This window comes from Petaurus breviceps, unplaced genomic scaffold (genome assembly GCF_028583685.1).
Source record: "Petaurus breviceps papuanus isolate PSGF00001 unplaced genomic scaffold, PetGlider_PUasm1.0 90804, whole genome shotgun sequence".
Classification (NCBI taxonomy): domain Eukaryota; kingdom Metazoa; phylum Chordata; class Mammalia; order Diprotodontia; family Petauridae; genus Petaurus; species Petaurus breviceps.
Genome location: NW_027187348.1, coordinates 130,160 through 143,709, shown reverse-complemented (window position 1 = coordinate 143,709; position 13,550 = coordinate 130,160). Strand labels below are relative to the sequence as shown.

At 38.0% G+C, this 13,550-nt stretch overlaps 1 long non-coding RNA gene across 1 annotated transcript in view; it reads right to left on the bottom strand.

Annotated features, from left to right (window-relative positions):
* Positions 1 to 13,550, bottom strand: part of LOC138147541 (uncharacterized) — a 67,962-nt gene that overhangs the window by 46,293 nt on the left and 8,119 nt on the right. The window contains exon 2 of the long non-coding RNA XR_011164839.1: positions 11,452 to 11,529. This is a non-coding gene — a long non-coding RNA (uncharacterized lncRNA). The remainder of the gene's footprint in view (positions 1 to 11,451; positions 11,530 to 13,550) is intronic.

The following is a 13,550-nucleotide window of genomic DNA, read 5'->3' as shown; positions in this document are numbered from 1 at the left end:
GGCAGGGCTGTGAAAAGTCACCAGCCTCACTCTCTCCTCCTGAGCAGTCTGGGTCCAGTGGCAAGATATAGATCAGGATAACTGGATGGCCTGGGATGCAGTGGGGGACCTTGGCCTTTATAAACTAGGGTCTTTAACAGGCCTCAGTTTGTCTGAGGCAACATCCATTCAGTGATTAAGGTTAAGTGAGAAATGAGACAAAGAATGGCTTCTTTTACCTAGTTAAAAAAAAAAAAAAGCTCAATGACCCTTTGATAATAAACATCAGGTGAGGTATAAAACCAAAATCAAATGCTTTTGGTATTTGTGATGGAAGGGATCAATGTGCAGTTCAAGTGGAAGAGGGATTCTATGGATTCCTTGTGAGTGAAGAGGTCTTCCAGATGTCCATTTGTGAATGACATTGTAATGCCTGCATCAAGACCTGGAGCATTGCAGGTCCTCCTGGGAGTAACCCAGAATCACTCTAAGGAGTTTGTCCATCCACACAGGAAAGATTAAGCAAATTAAGACTGTCTAATTGTCCAGTTTCAACAGGCCTTTGTACAGGTACTCTAGAGAATCAAAAGTTTAAGTATATGGGACAGACTGTAAAGATAGATGATGAATTGGGCCCAGATTTGAATAGGATAAGGAGAGTGGGCTGGCTTTCTTGGGGGGAAGGGGTGACAGAATTACAGAGATGAAATGGCCCCAAATTTCTTCTGAAAACAAAAGCTCATCTCATCAATCCTAATATTGTATTGGCATTGTCATATGCAATATGAAATGAAATACAACTTCATCTGAAAAAATAAGTATCACTTAGAAGGCAATGGAGAGGCACATGATAGGTATGAGCAGGCTACAATGTATAATAACCACCAATGAACTTTGAAGAAAACCAGGAGTAAAAGAGATCATCAAAGAATTGCATGATAAGAAGACATGAGCTGGTCAAAGCGAAGGATGACAACTTGACAGTTGGTTCCTCTGGTGCCCTTGTGATATCTGGAGGCATTCAGGAAGACTTCTGTTTCTTTGGTCAGACTGTTAGAAGGATGTACATAAGAGTCACCCAGGAAGGGTAGGCATGAATTGGATGTGAGCTGTCTCATTTGCAGGGAGCTTTCAAATTGGTGAAATCACAGATCCTTTTGAGTATTTTAAATTTAACCCAAACTGGTCTTTCGAACATGCCCAATTTGGCTAACATGGAGCCCACAGCACCCCCTACTACATGGGCGGAGGCAGCCTCCTTGATTTGTCTTCAAAAGTAGTGAGACTAGGGGCAGCTAGGTGGAGCAGTGAATAGAGCACTAGCTCTGAAGTCAGGAGGACCTGAGTTCATATTCGGCCTCAGACACTTGGCACTTAGCTAGCTGTGTGACCCTGGGCAAGTCACTTAACCCCTACTGCCTTGCCTTTCCCCCTCCAAAAATAAGAAAAAATAGAAGTAGTGATTCTGAACCACTTGCTTTCTTTTCTGTCATCTTTTGGGCTACACTCTTCTCAACAATCTTCTGCTGCACCCAGCATGTTTGTCATAAACTGAAGGCCTTGCCTTCCTCTGCCTACCTCTCTTTGACCCCATGGGAGTCTGAGAAATGGGTCTGGTGATGTTTGTTTCTGTTTGTGCTGTCTGTCCTCAGTTTCAGATGCCAGGGGTGATCCACAGGAGACTGAGGAGCGTAAGCCATGGTGACCCTGGCAGAGGACTGCTATCATTAACTGTCCAAAATACCCAAGAATGCTGGAATGCATTGTCTCATCCTACCCCTTGTGATTAAGCATTTCTTCAAAGGAGCTGGAATTCCATCTCAATCTTCTCCCAGAATCTCCCCTTAGCACCTTGCTGCATCACCTCGTATTTTTCTTCCCTGGTAAAATTCTGGCAAGTCTCTGTTCCCTTTCAAGCATCTTGGCAATTCTGGCCACTGACTGCCCCATGATCAAGAGAAAGATAGAGAATGCTCTGCTAGGAAGGCTGACCTCCAGTGAATGGACTGTCTTTCACAGAGTGCATGTGGTGACCTGGCCCCTCCAAACAATCCAATATATGTTTCTAAAGATCTTTGCTCCGGTGGGCAGTTCATAACATTCCCATCACTTTCATTTCTAATTACTTCCTCTCAGCCTCATTTCTGATCCCCAGAATATCCAGGTCCAGGCAGAAGCAAGGGAAAAATGTGAAAGAAAGATCTGCTTTCATTCAAGGGCTACAATAAGATAACAAGTAGAGTGAAACATTGAAACATATCACACTGTTGATTCATAGGAAGCTTGCAGTCCACTTTTGTCTAAAAAAAGGTCTTTTTCACAGTAGGGAGGAGATGGATTCCCCAAGAGGAAGAAGGATTTTTTTAAGTATTTACTTAAAGGCCCAAGATCTAAATTTGTTTCACTGCTTCCAATCCCCTTCTTAAGTCTTTTTTTTTCCCTTCTCCGCTGCCTAAGCCTTAGACTTTTCAGAGGCACACAAAGGGTATTGCCTTGCCCTTCTGCGTCTGAAAGGGTTAGAAGCTTACATTTACATTTGTGTCAAAAACACAGTAAAATGAATCCAGAGGCTTACCGGAGCCAGATCACAGTGGTTCCTGAGAGCCAAAGGCTAAATATTTTAATGTGAGCATTTGCACCTCCAAAATCAGCACACACTACAAATCAGCGCTTTCTTTATTATTCTGTTGATTGTCTAGACTTTACAAATTGATGGAGAAAATGTTGGTGTAGGTTTTTTTTCAGAGAACTGACTGGTTGTTAAACCAATTGTATCCTTGGCTTCAAATCATCTTTTTATCTCTGTAAAGATCCTAAGGCCTAAGACATGATTCACAGAGAGAATTTCAGATGATCCTAGCACAAGAAACTGACTGGTCTTTCTACATCTGGGACCTCCGTGATCCATTTGTTCCTCCAAGCAACAGGATTAAAGGATGCTGTCTGTGTCATTCTTTTCCTCCCTCTGATCTTGTGATTGGAACTTCCTCTGAGATGGCAGTGCCAGGACCAGAGACAGAAACCTAGGCGGTATAACCTATGATAGAGTCTTGTGGACTGATGAAGACACCTGGTGAGGAGGGAAGTATGCTGGGAAATCATGGAAACATTTCTGATCCAGGAGCCAAGGCCGCACTGTGAACCAGCTTTAGCTAGAGCCAGTGAAGAATGGGTGATGAAAGTTAGGTTACATATGAGGCAGTTAGGTGGTACTAGAATCATGCCCCTCTCCCCAGCTTACTATGCAAGAGACTTTGAGGAACTTCCCTTTGGGTGAGAGCTAGAATTCTCTCTTTCGATTGAGCTGACATGTCTCACCTTTAGTGGGAGAGCTCCTTCACTCTGTAGAATCTGGTATTTATTATCCTATTTACATATATATATATTTTTTTATCTTTGACCATCGAATTAAATAAATAAATTTGTTAATTACTGTGTATGTTCCTTGTGGAACTGGCAATTGGTGAGAAAGGAGTCAAGCCTTGGATATAGAGTTTGGGGTCCCACTTCTCCCATTAATGAAACAGAAATCAGAAATTAGCTTGAACTTGATATCCCCTGGACTAGCAATATTTAAGGGAGTAGATATAATTCAAGGCCTTTTTCTGAGGAGGGCACAGTGACCAAGATTCTGGCCCCAGCCTCCTGCTTCCCCTCTTGGCAGAAATTAAAGTCTTCTTTAGAAAAGAGCATGATAAGAAAAAGTTAGAGATATCTATTCTGTCTCCCTTAAAGCCACAGAATGACACCCCTATGTTACATATGGAGGGATAGCCCTCATTTCACATATATGCACTATGAGTCATTTCTTTTTTTAATATAAATTTATTCTTTCTAATTTATGTAATAAAACAAGCATTTCCATAATATAGTACAATAAAAAAGATGATTGCAAATGAAACCACAATTTCACTATGTACAATTTGCTGTTCCTCTTAAATACACAAGGTTATCATGTAAATTTCCCTCCATTTTTCTTCCCTCCCCCCATAGATGGCTATCATTAGACACAAATAAGTGTGTGTGTGTGTGTGTGTGTGTGTGTGTGTGTGTAAAATTATTCTCTACATACTTCTATTTATCAGTTCTTTGGATGCAGATAGCATCTTTCTTTATATGTCCTTTATAGTTAATTTGGGCATTTATAATCCTCAAAATGCTTATTCATTCAAAGTTGTTCTTAAAATAATATTGCTGTAACTGTATATAATGTTCTCTTGATTCTGCTCACTTCACTCTTTATTATTTTTACAAGTCTTTCCATGTTTTTCTAAGATCACTATAAGTCATTTCTATTTGAAGCAGGTAAATAATTGGGGTAGGAAGTAAACAGAGGAACTCTAAGGCAGATGCAGGGAAGCCATCAGTTCACCTCTAGTCAATCCAAAGGCCTTCATGGAAAAAATAGGATATTAGGTGTAGTTCGAGTAACTAGAAAGAGCAAAGGGAAAAGAACCTGCTCTACCTTCTGGATGGGATTTTTCTCCTACTGTTCTCAGATCCCTTCCACCCCTTCCCTGAACTGGCCAGTCCTTTAGGATGACAGTAAATAAGGTTGAATGTGTGGGGAATATATGAATGTCATAGACAACACCTCCCACCCCCACAAAACTCCTCTCCAGAAACTTAATTCCTGCTCCTTTTCTCTCAGAATCTACTCCCCAATCACTAAACTCCAAATTGAGTTATCCAATGTCTTCACAAAGTCATAACCCATTGCCTCAACGCTCCCAAGATGCACAGAGCATAGAGCCAGGAACACAATGCTGCACAATATATATAATTCTCCAGCTGGAAGGGACCTGAGAGACAATTTAACCCAAAAGTTTAATAGGAACAAAGGCCCATCTCTTTAACACCAACATTCTAGAAGCGTTGCTGTATGGTGGGTAACCATGGAATACAACTACCACTGAAGAATTAAAAATCAAAACAAATACCACGGGGCAGCTAGGTGGTGCAGTGAATAGAGCACCAGCCCTGGAGTCAAGAGGGACCTGAGTTCAAATCCGGCCTCAGACACTTAACACTTACTGGCCTGTGACCTTGGGCAAGTCACTTAGCCCCAATTGTCCTGCCTTCTCCCCTCCTGATAGGAAAAAAAACAAATGTCACAGGGAGGACAATGAAGACAGGTACATGGTGGGTATGAGCAGGCTGCAACATAGAACAAAGAGCCTGGACAGAAGAACAAGAGTAAAAGGAAAGCTATGACTGGAAGAGCAGGTGGACTGATCATGTGGCAGAAACATAAACAGCCAGAGTGTTGCACTGATAGCCGTGCAGTGTGTCAAGGGAAAGCAAGGAAGGCCTGTATGGTGAGCATGTCTCCCTCTTTAAGGCCTCTAGACTGCTACATATATTAAGTGTCTTGTATGATGTTGGTGTGTGTATAAGGACACCTTGTTATAAAAGAGACTTTGAGGCTACCATTTGCTTTGTAAAAGCAAATGCTTTTTATCAAATTTAAAAAACAATGAACATAGTGGGATTAATATTCCCTATGCCTTTCATTCAACTGTGTGATTATAAAGATGTAGTCTGTTGTAGAATATGCCTTCTTTTTCCCTTCTCATACCTTCATCAAGAATATCCTTATAATAACCCAGAGAGACTTATATATATTTTTGTTTTGTTTTTGCTTTTTTTTTGGAGGGGGGAAGGCAGGGCAATTGGGGTTAAGTGACTTGCCCAAGGCCACACGGCTATTAAGTGTGTCAAGTGTCTGAGGATGGATTTGAACACAGGTCCTCCTGACTCCAGGGCTGGTGCTCTATTCACTGTGCCACCTGGCCACCTCAAGAGAGACTTCTATAAACTGATGTTGAGTGAGGGGAGCAGAACCAGAACACTGTACACAATTACAGACATTGTATCTGTGATGACTAACTTTGATAGGCTGTGCTCCTCTCAGCAAGGCAAGGCTATAAAACAACTCAAAAAGCCCATGATGGAAAAGGCTAACCACATTCAGAGAAAGAGCTACAGAGTCTGAATGCAGATGAGCAAACTACTTGCTCTCTCTCCTTTTTGTTTTGTTTTGTTCTTTCTCCTCATTCATTCCATTGGTTGGAATTCTTTACAGTTTGACTAATGTTTAGTGTGAAGGTATATATAGAACCTATATCCAATTGCATCTTGCCTTGGGGGAGGAAAGGAAGAGGGAGAAAATTTGGAACTCAAAAACTTGTGGAATTGAATGTAAAAGTAAATAAATTTAAAAGAAAAAAAAAGAATGTCCTTAATTATTCTCAAAAAGACTTTGTAGAGAGAAAAAAATAGGCATGTGGGTTGGTAGCTGTGAGTTGTAATATTTTCACATTTGCCTTTTTATGGTAATAAAATCAGTGACTTTTCCCCCAAGTGTTTGATATCATCCTTTTTTTCAGATATCTTAAGAATAAATCCTTCCATGCCCTCAAAATATTGTGACTTCTAGCACATAACACCTCTGTGTATAACTTGATCTAGCCCGGCTGGTCTTTCCATCTTTGTTTTCTTTAGTAGAATGTCTATTTTCTCATGCAGCAGTCAGTCAGTCAGTCAATAAGTTGTGTTATGTTTGTGCTTTTACACTGCGCTGTATTGAGGATACAAAAAGAGGCAAAAGAGTCCCTACCCTTGAGGAGCTTACAACCGAACGGGGAAGACAAAGAGAAAACAATATGAACAAACAAGCTACCGACGTGGTACACAGCAGAAGGTCTTACAATTAAGAAGCCTTGGGAAAAACTTCCTATAGAAGATGGAATTTTAATTAGTACTTAAAGAAAACCAGGGAAGAGAGCAGGAGGAACTGTTGAGAAAGAGCATCCCAAGTAGGGGGGACAGCCAGAGAAAATACCCAGAGCTGAGAGATGAGGGTATTGTTCATGGAAGAACAAGGAGGCCATTGTAACTGATTCAAAAGATATGGTCATGGAGTAAAATGTAAGAAGACTGAATATACAGGAGGGGACTAGGTTACAAAGGACTTTGAATGCCAAACAGAGGACTTTGTATTGATCCTGGAGGCAAAAAAAGAGTCATCAGAATTTATTGACTGGGGAGGGGGATGACATGATTGGACCTATGCTTTAGGAAAATAACAACACATTGGGAACTATGGTATTAGAGTCCAAATGGGACAGCTGCACTGTCATTGATTAAGTGAATCTGTTAAAGGAACCTCTACTGATCTTTTCCATTTTCAATCTGATTATTGTCCTTTTTCCCAAATTTAATCTTTAAAGGCTACATGAATAATACAGTTTATGTGGGTCTTCCACCTACCTTTTTTATTTACTTTTTTACTTTCTTGTTTTTCCCTCTCTTGATGCTTGCTGTTTTATGAGGTGATACTGCTCATCATTGTTCTCCATCCTCCAGATTTTAGAAATTAGTTTATATTCTACAATGGTGTAATGCACCCACCTCATATCTATACTTTGAAGGTAAATAGTTATGTTTCTGATCTTTAGAACTGTGTGCTAATTGGTTGCCTAGCTGAATGGAATATCACATAATGTAGAAGAGATGGCTTCCAGCTAGGAGCCTCCTCTTGGCTGCAGCTCTCCAAGAGACAAAATGTAATTTCAATAAGGAGTGGAGAAGCATGCCCTTCTCCATCCCAGTATAACAGAGATGTGGTGCATGCAAAGTCTGCCTCATATGGTATCTTCACAAGAAAGGCACTCTAGGGAGCAGATGGTATCTTTATGAGGATGACATAAAGTTACTTCCAGGAGAATTGTGCAGGGAGGAAGTGCCTACATTAGATCAACCACTGCCAGAAAGAGACCACCAGAAAAAAAAAGAACAAGATTAGCTGTATGATCCTAATATGCCCAGTTTAGAGGTGAAACGTGAATTGGCTGATTAGCAGAACTGCTGAACTGTTTTATACTCTAATGAAGTTTCTCTTAATAGTCTTCCGGAAGATTACAAGAATAATTATAAGCAAGCTAAATTCTGTTCTAATTATTTTTAATGCATGCAAGTCTTTTATACTTAGCATTATTTTTAATGTATGGAAATAAATATGTTCATACCTTGGGGCAGATAGGTGGTGCAGTGAATACAGAACCAGCCCTGGAGTCAGGAGGACCTGAATTCGAATCCAGCCTCAGACACTTAACACTTACTAGTAGTGTGACCTTGGGCAAGTCACTTAACCCCAATTGCCCTACACTCTCCCCTCCAAAAAGCAAAAATCAAAATCTGTTCATAGTTGAAATCGAAGTGATGAAGTGATAAGTCAATAAATACAAGAATGGAGAAGACTAAGTCTACTAAAGAGTTAGGTTTCCCCAAAGATGAGCCTAGAGAAACTGTAATGGCTAGAGGAAGCCAAGGAGGCACAGTAAAAGCAGCAATCTAGATGAGTTCTTCTAACATTCCCCTTTAAACAACTTTAAAATAATGCATCATATTGAATTGTGGAGCAGCATAGCCAGCAAAAGATCAGGGTAAAATATTTTTTTTCCTGCCAAAGATAACTTAGGTAGTTGAAAGGAGAGGTCTATAACACCAGAGTGGGGGGCTAGCCCAGAATACATGTGGCAACACCACCAGTGGTGGGCCTTGGAAGTGGCTGAGATAGCAGCAGCTTCTAGAATTCACAGCCCATAGCTATTTCAGTGTAGAGAGGAGCACTATCACTTGTGGCTACAGGAGAGCAGGGGACCTAGTCACAGCTTCAGAGCTGAGAGGAATGCCAGTACATGTAGCTGTAAGGGAGCAGGGGCACTTCCTAAGCAAAGACCAGTGCACAGATTAGGAGAACAACAACTACACTCCCTTGGAAGCACCAAAAGCTTACAGACCCCCAGAACTAGCTCTGAAAATAGCATGACAAAAAAAAACCCTAAAGCTTGGAACAGTACTTATCCTCACCCCCCAGGAGAGCAAAGCCTAACTTTAACATCAAGTGAAAGTTAAGAAATAGGCTAGGAAAATGAGCAAACTACAAAGAAAAAAAATAACCTGGCTATAAAAATCTACTACAGTGGCAGTGAAGACCAAGACATAAATTCAGAAGAAGACAACAAGAAAATATGTGCAAGCAAAGCTTCAAAGAAAAATGGCAAACTGGACGCAAACCCAACAAAAATTCCTGGAAGACCTAAATAAAGAGTTGTAGAGGGAAAATTGGGAAAAGAAATAAGAGTGATACAAGAAAATTATGAAAAAGGAAATTAACAGCTTTGTAAAAAGCCCAAAAGAAAATACTGAAGAAAAGAACTCCTTAAAAAACAAAACTGGCCAAATGGAAAAAGAGGCACAAAAGTTCACTAAAGAAAATAATTCCTTAAAAATTAGAATTGGGGAAGTAGAAGCTAATGACTCCATGAGACAGCAACAAACAACAAAACAAAGTCAAAAATGAAAAAAATATAAGAAAATAGAAAATAGATTGAGAAGAGAGCATTTAAGTATTATTGGAGTACCTAAAAATCATTATTTAAAAAAGAACCTAGGGGCGGCTAGGTGGCTCAGTGAATAGAGCACTGGCCCTGGAGTCAGGAGGATCTGAGTTCAAATCCAACCTCAGACACTTAACACAAAAACTAGCCATGTGACCTTGGGCAAGTCATTTAACCCCAACTGCCCTCCAAAAAGGAAAAAAAAAAGAACCTAGACATCAAATTTTAAGAAATTATAAAGAAAACTGTCCTGATATCTTAAAACCACAGGGGAAAATAAAAACTGAAAGAATTTACCAATCAGCTCCTGAAAGAGACCTCAAAGTGAAAATTCCCAAGAATATTATAGCCAAATTCCAGAGCTCCTGAGTCAAAGAAAAAGTATTATAAGTAGTGGAAAAGAAACTATTCAGATATCATAGAGCCACAGTCAGGATCACACAAAATTTAGCAGCTTTCACATTAAAAGAACTGAGAGATTGGAATATATTTCAGGAGCAAAGGAGCTAGGATTACAACTAAGAATAACCTACCTAGAAAAATTGAGTATAATTCTTCAGAGGAAAAAATACTTAATGAAAAAGAAGACTTTCAAGCATTCCTGATGAAAAGACCAGAGCTGAATAGAAAACTTGACATTCAAACACAAGACTTAAGAGAAGCATAAAAAGGTAAATATGAAAGAGAAATCAATCATAAGGGGCTCAATAAGGTCAAACTATTTACATTCCTATATAGGAAGATGAAACAAATAACTCCTAAGAACTTTTTAATTATTAGGTCAATTAGGAGTCTACATAGACAAAGGACATGGGTGGGAGTTTATTATATTGAGATGATGTCAAAAATGAACAGGTGAGAAAGAGGGATGCATTGGGAGAAAAGGAAAGTGATAAGAATGGGAAAATTATCTCACATAAGAGAGGTACTCAAGGAAGAGCTTTTATAATGGAGAAGGAAGTGAGGGGCTGGCAGACAATACTTGAACCTCACTTTCATTGTAATTTGGTTCAAAGAGGGAAAGATATATGTATGTATGTATGTATGTATGTATGTATGTATACACACTCAGTTGGATATAAAAATCTATCTTGCCCAAAAGGGAAGTAGGAGGGAAAGGGGATAAGAGAAAAGGGGGGTGAGATAAAAAGGAGGGCAGATTAAGGGAAGCAGTGGTTAGAGGCAAAACAGACTTTTGAAAAGGGACAGAGTAAATGGAGAGAAATGAATAAACAAAAGAAAATAAGATGGAAGAAAATTCACAGCTAATCAGATAGCAGAATGAATAAGAAACCAGAATCCAACAGTATGTTGTTTAAAAGAAACACATTTGAAATGGAAAGACACGCACATAGTTTAAAAAAGGGTCTGTAGCATAATCTATTATGCTTCAGCAAAGGTTAAAAAAAACAGGTAGCAATCATGATCTTGGACAAGGAAAAGGCAAAAATAGACCTAATTTTTTTAAAAATAGGGAAAACTACATTTTGATAAAGGCACAACAGACAATGAATTGATATCACTACTAAACATAAATGCACCAAAAGACAGAGCATCCAAATTCTTAAAGGCACAAACAAAACCAATTAAGCCAAAATTATAAGGAAAACAGGAAACTCAGGGGAGGAAGAAATCATAGCAAGGTTCTCTGATAAAGGCCTCATTTCTCAAATATATAGGTAATAGAGTCAAATTTATAAAAATAACAGCCATTCCCCAATTGATAAATGGTCAAGATGAACTGCTGTTCATCCTTCATTTTCAAAGAGGACCAATGACATCGCAGGATGGTGTCTTGACTTGAATGTGAATTGGATTTAAGTGAGGCAAAGTTGCACAGTCTTGCTCCTTCTTCTAAAATCTTTGTGTATTCTTTCTTCTAATTTCATATTAATTCTAATCATTGTCCTAACAAGTCAGTCATCTGACTATTCATAAGTAAATAATTAGAAATATAATCAATCTAATAATACCACATTGAAAGGAACCAAAGACAACAAACCAATATCAGTAATAAGCTTATACATTCCAAATGCTTTAGTATCCAAATTCATAAAGGAAACATTACCTGAGCTTCAAGATGATATAGATCGTAACACAACAGTGACAGGAGACTTCAATATCCCTCTATCAGTTTTGGATAATTCTAATATAAACAAAAGGGAAAATACAGAACTGAACAAATTTCTGGAGAAACTGGAATTAAAAAATTTGTGACATCTAAGTGGGATAGTAAAAGAATGTACATATTTCTCTTCACAATATGGAACCTTTACAAAAACTGATCATATAATAGAGCACAGAGATATTGCAAACAAATGTAAAAAGGGAGAAATAATCAATATATCCTTTATAAATCACAATGTTATAAGAATAGAAATTGGTTCAGGAACCACAAACAAAAGATATAGTAGACTCAAATGAAGACTTAAAAATGAAATCTTAAGTAATGAGTTGGTAAATAACAAATCATAGAAACAATAACTATGTAAAAGAAAAGCATAATGATGAAATAACCCACTAAACATTGTAACTAAAGCAGTCCTCAGGGGAGAAAAGCATATCCTTAAAATCATATATTAACAAAATAAAAGAAGAGAGAATTAATGAACTAACTAGCACTCTAAAAATTAGAAAATCAATAAGTAACTTGAAAATTACTCAAAAATTTTAATTTTTAAATTTACATATTATTTTCCCCAATTATGCGTTAAAATAACTTTAAATTTCATTTCTTAAAACTTTGAGCTCCAAATTCTCTCCTTCCTTTTCAACCTTCTCCCTTCATTAAAATGGCAGATAATTTGACATAGGTTATACATGTGTAGTCAGACAAAACATATTTCCATATTAGTCATATTGTGGGGAGAAAAACATAGACCAAAAGGGAAAAAGAAAACCAAGAAAAATAAGGTTTAAAAAAAGGTATGCTTTAATCTACATTCAGACTCCATCAGTTCCTTCTCTGGAGGTGAAGAGCCTTTTTCATCATAAGTCCTTAGGAATTCTCTTGGATCATTGTATTGCTGAGAATAATTAAGTCATTCACAACTGATGGTCATCATACTGTGTACACTGTTCTGGTTCTGCTCACTTCACTTTGCATCAGTTCCTGTACATCTTCCAGGTTTTTCTGAGAGTATCATGCTCAAATGACTCAAAAATTTTAAACAAAATCCTATCAAACAGACTACAGCAATTTATCCAAGAAATGGTCAAGTGGGTTTTATATCAGAGATACCAAAATGGTCCAACATTTGGAAAACAATCAATATAATTAATCATATTAACCACAGCAGCTAGATGGTGCAATGGATAGAGCACCATCCTAGAGTCAAAAAGACCTCAAAATTAAAATCTGGTCTCAGATACTTACTAGCCATGTAACCCTGAACAAATCACTTAGCCCTATTTACCTCCATTTCCTCATCTCTAAAATGACCTGGAAAAGAAAATGGTAAACTACTCCAGTATCTCTACAAGAAAAGCTCAAATGGGAACATGAAGAGTAGGACATGATTCAACAACAACAACAATCATATTAAAAACCAAAACATTACAGCCCACACAATATTTCAAAAGATGTAGGAAAAGTCTTTGACAAAGCACAACTTTATTTTATCCTAAAAACCCTACAAAGTATAGGCCTACAGGGACCTTTTTAATATATAAAAAGCATCTATCTAAAACTGCAAGCAAGCATTTTATGCAATGGGATTGCACTAGAATCTTTTCCAATAATAAAGAACAAAGCAAAGATGCCCACTCTCCCCGTTATTATTTGATATAGTTCTGGAAACATTAGCAGTAAGACAAGAAAAAGGAAGTAAAAGAATGAAGATATGCAAAGAAGAGATAAAACTACCTTTATTTGCCAATGATATAATGATTAGCTTGGAAAACACTTGGGAGTCAGCAAAGATACTAATTGAGACAATAGCTTCAGCAAAGTTGCAAGCTACAAAATAAATCCTCAAAAATCATCAGCATATCTAAATAATAACAACAAAACACAATAAACAATAATAGAAGGGAAATGTCATTCCAAATAACTACAATATGTACAAATTATCTAGAAATCAACCTACCAAAGTATACATAAGACTTGTATGGATTCAATTATAAAGTTCTTCTTAAAGAAATTGAAAAAAAATATGTACATAACTG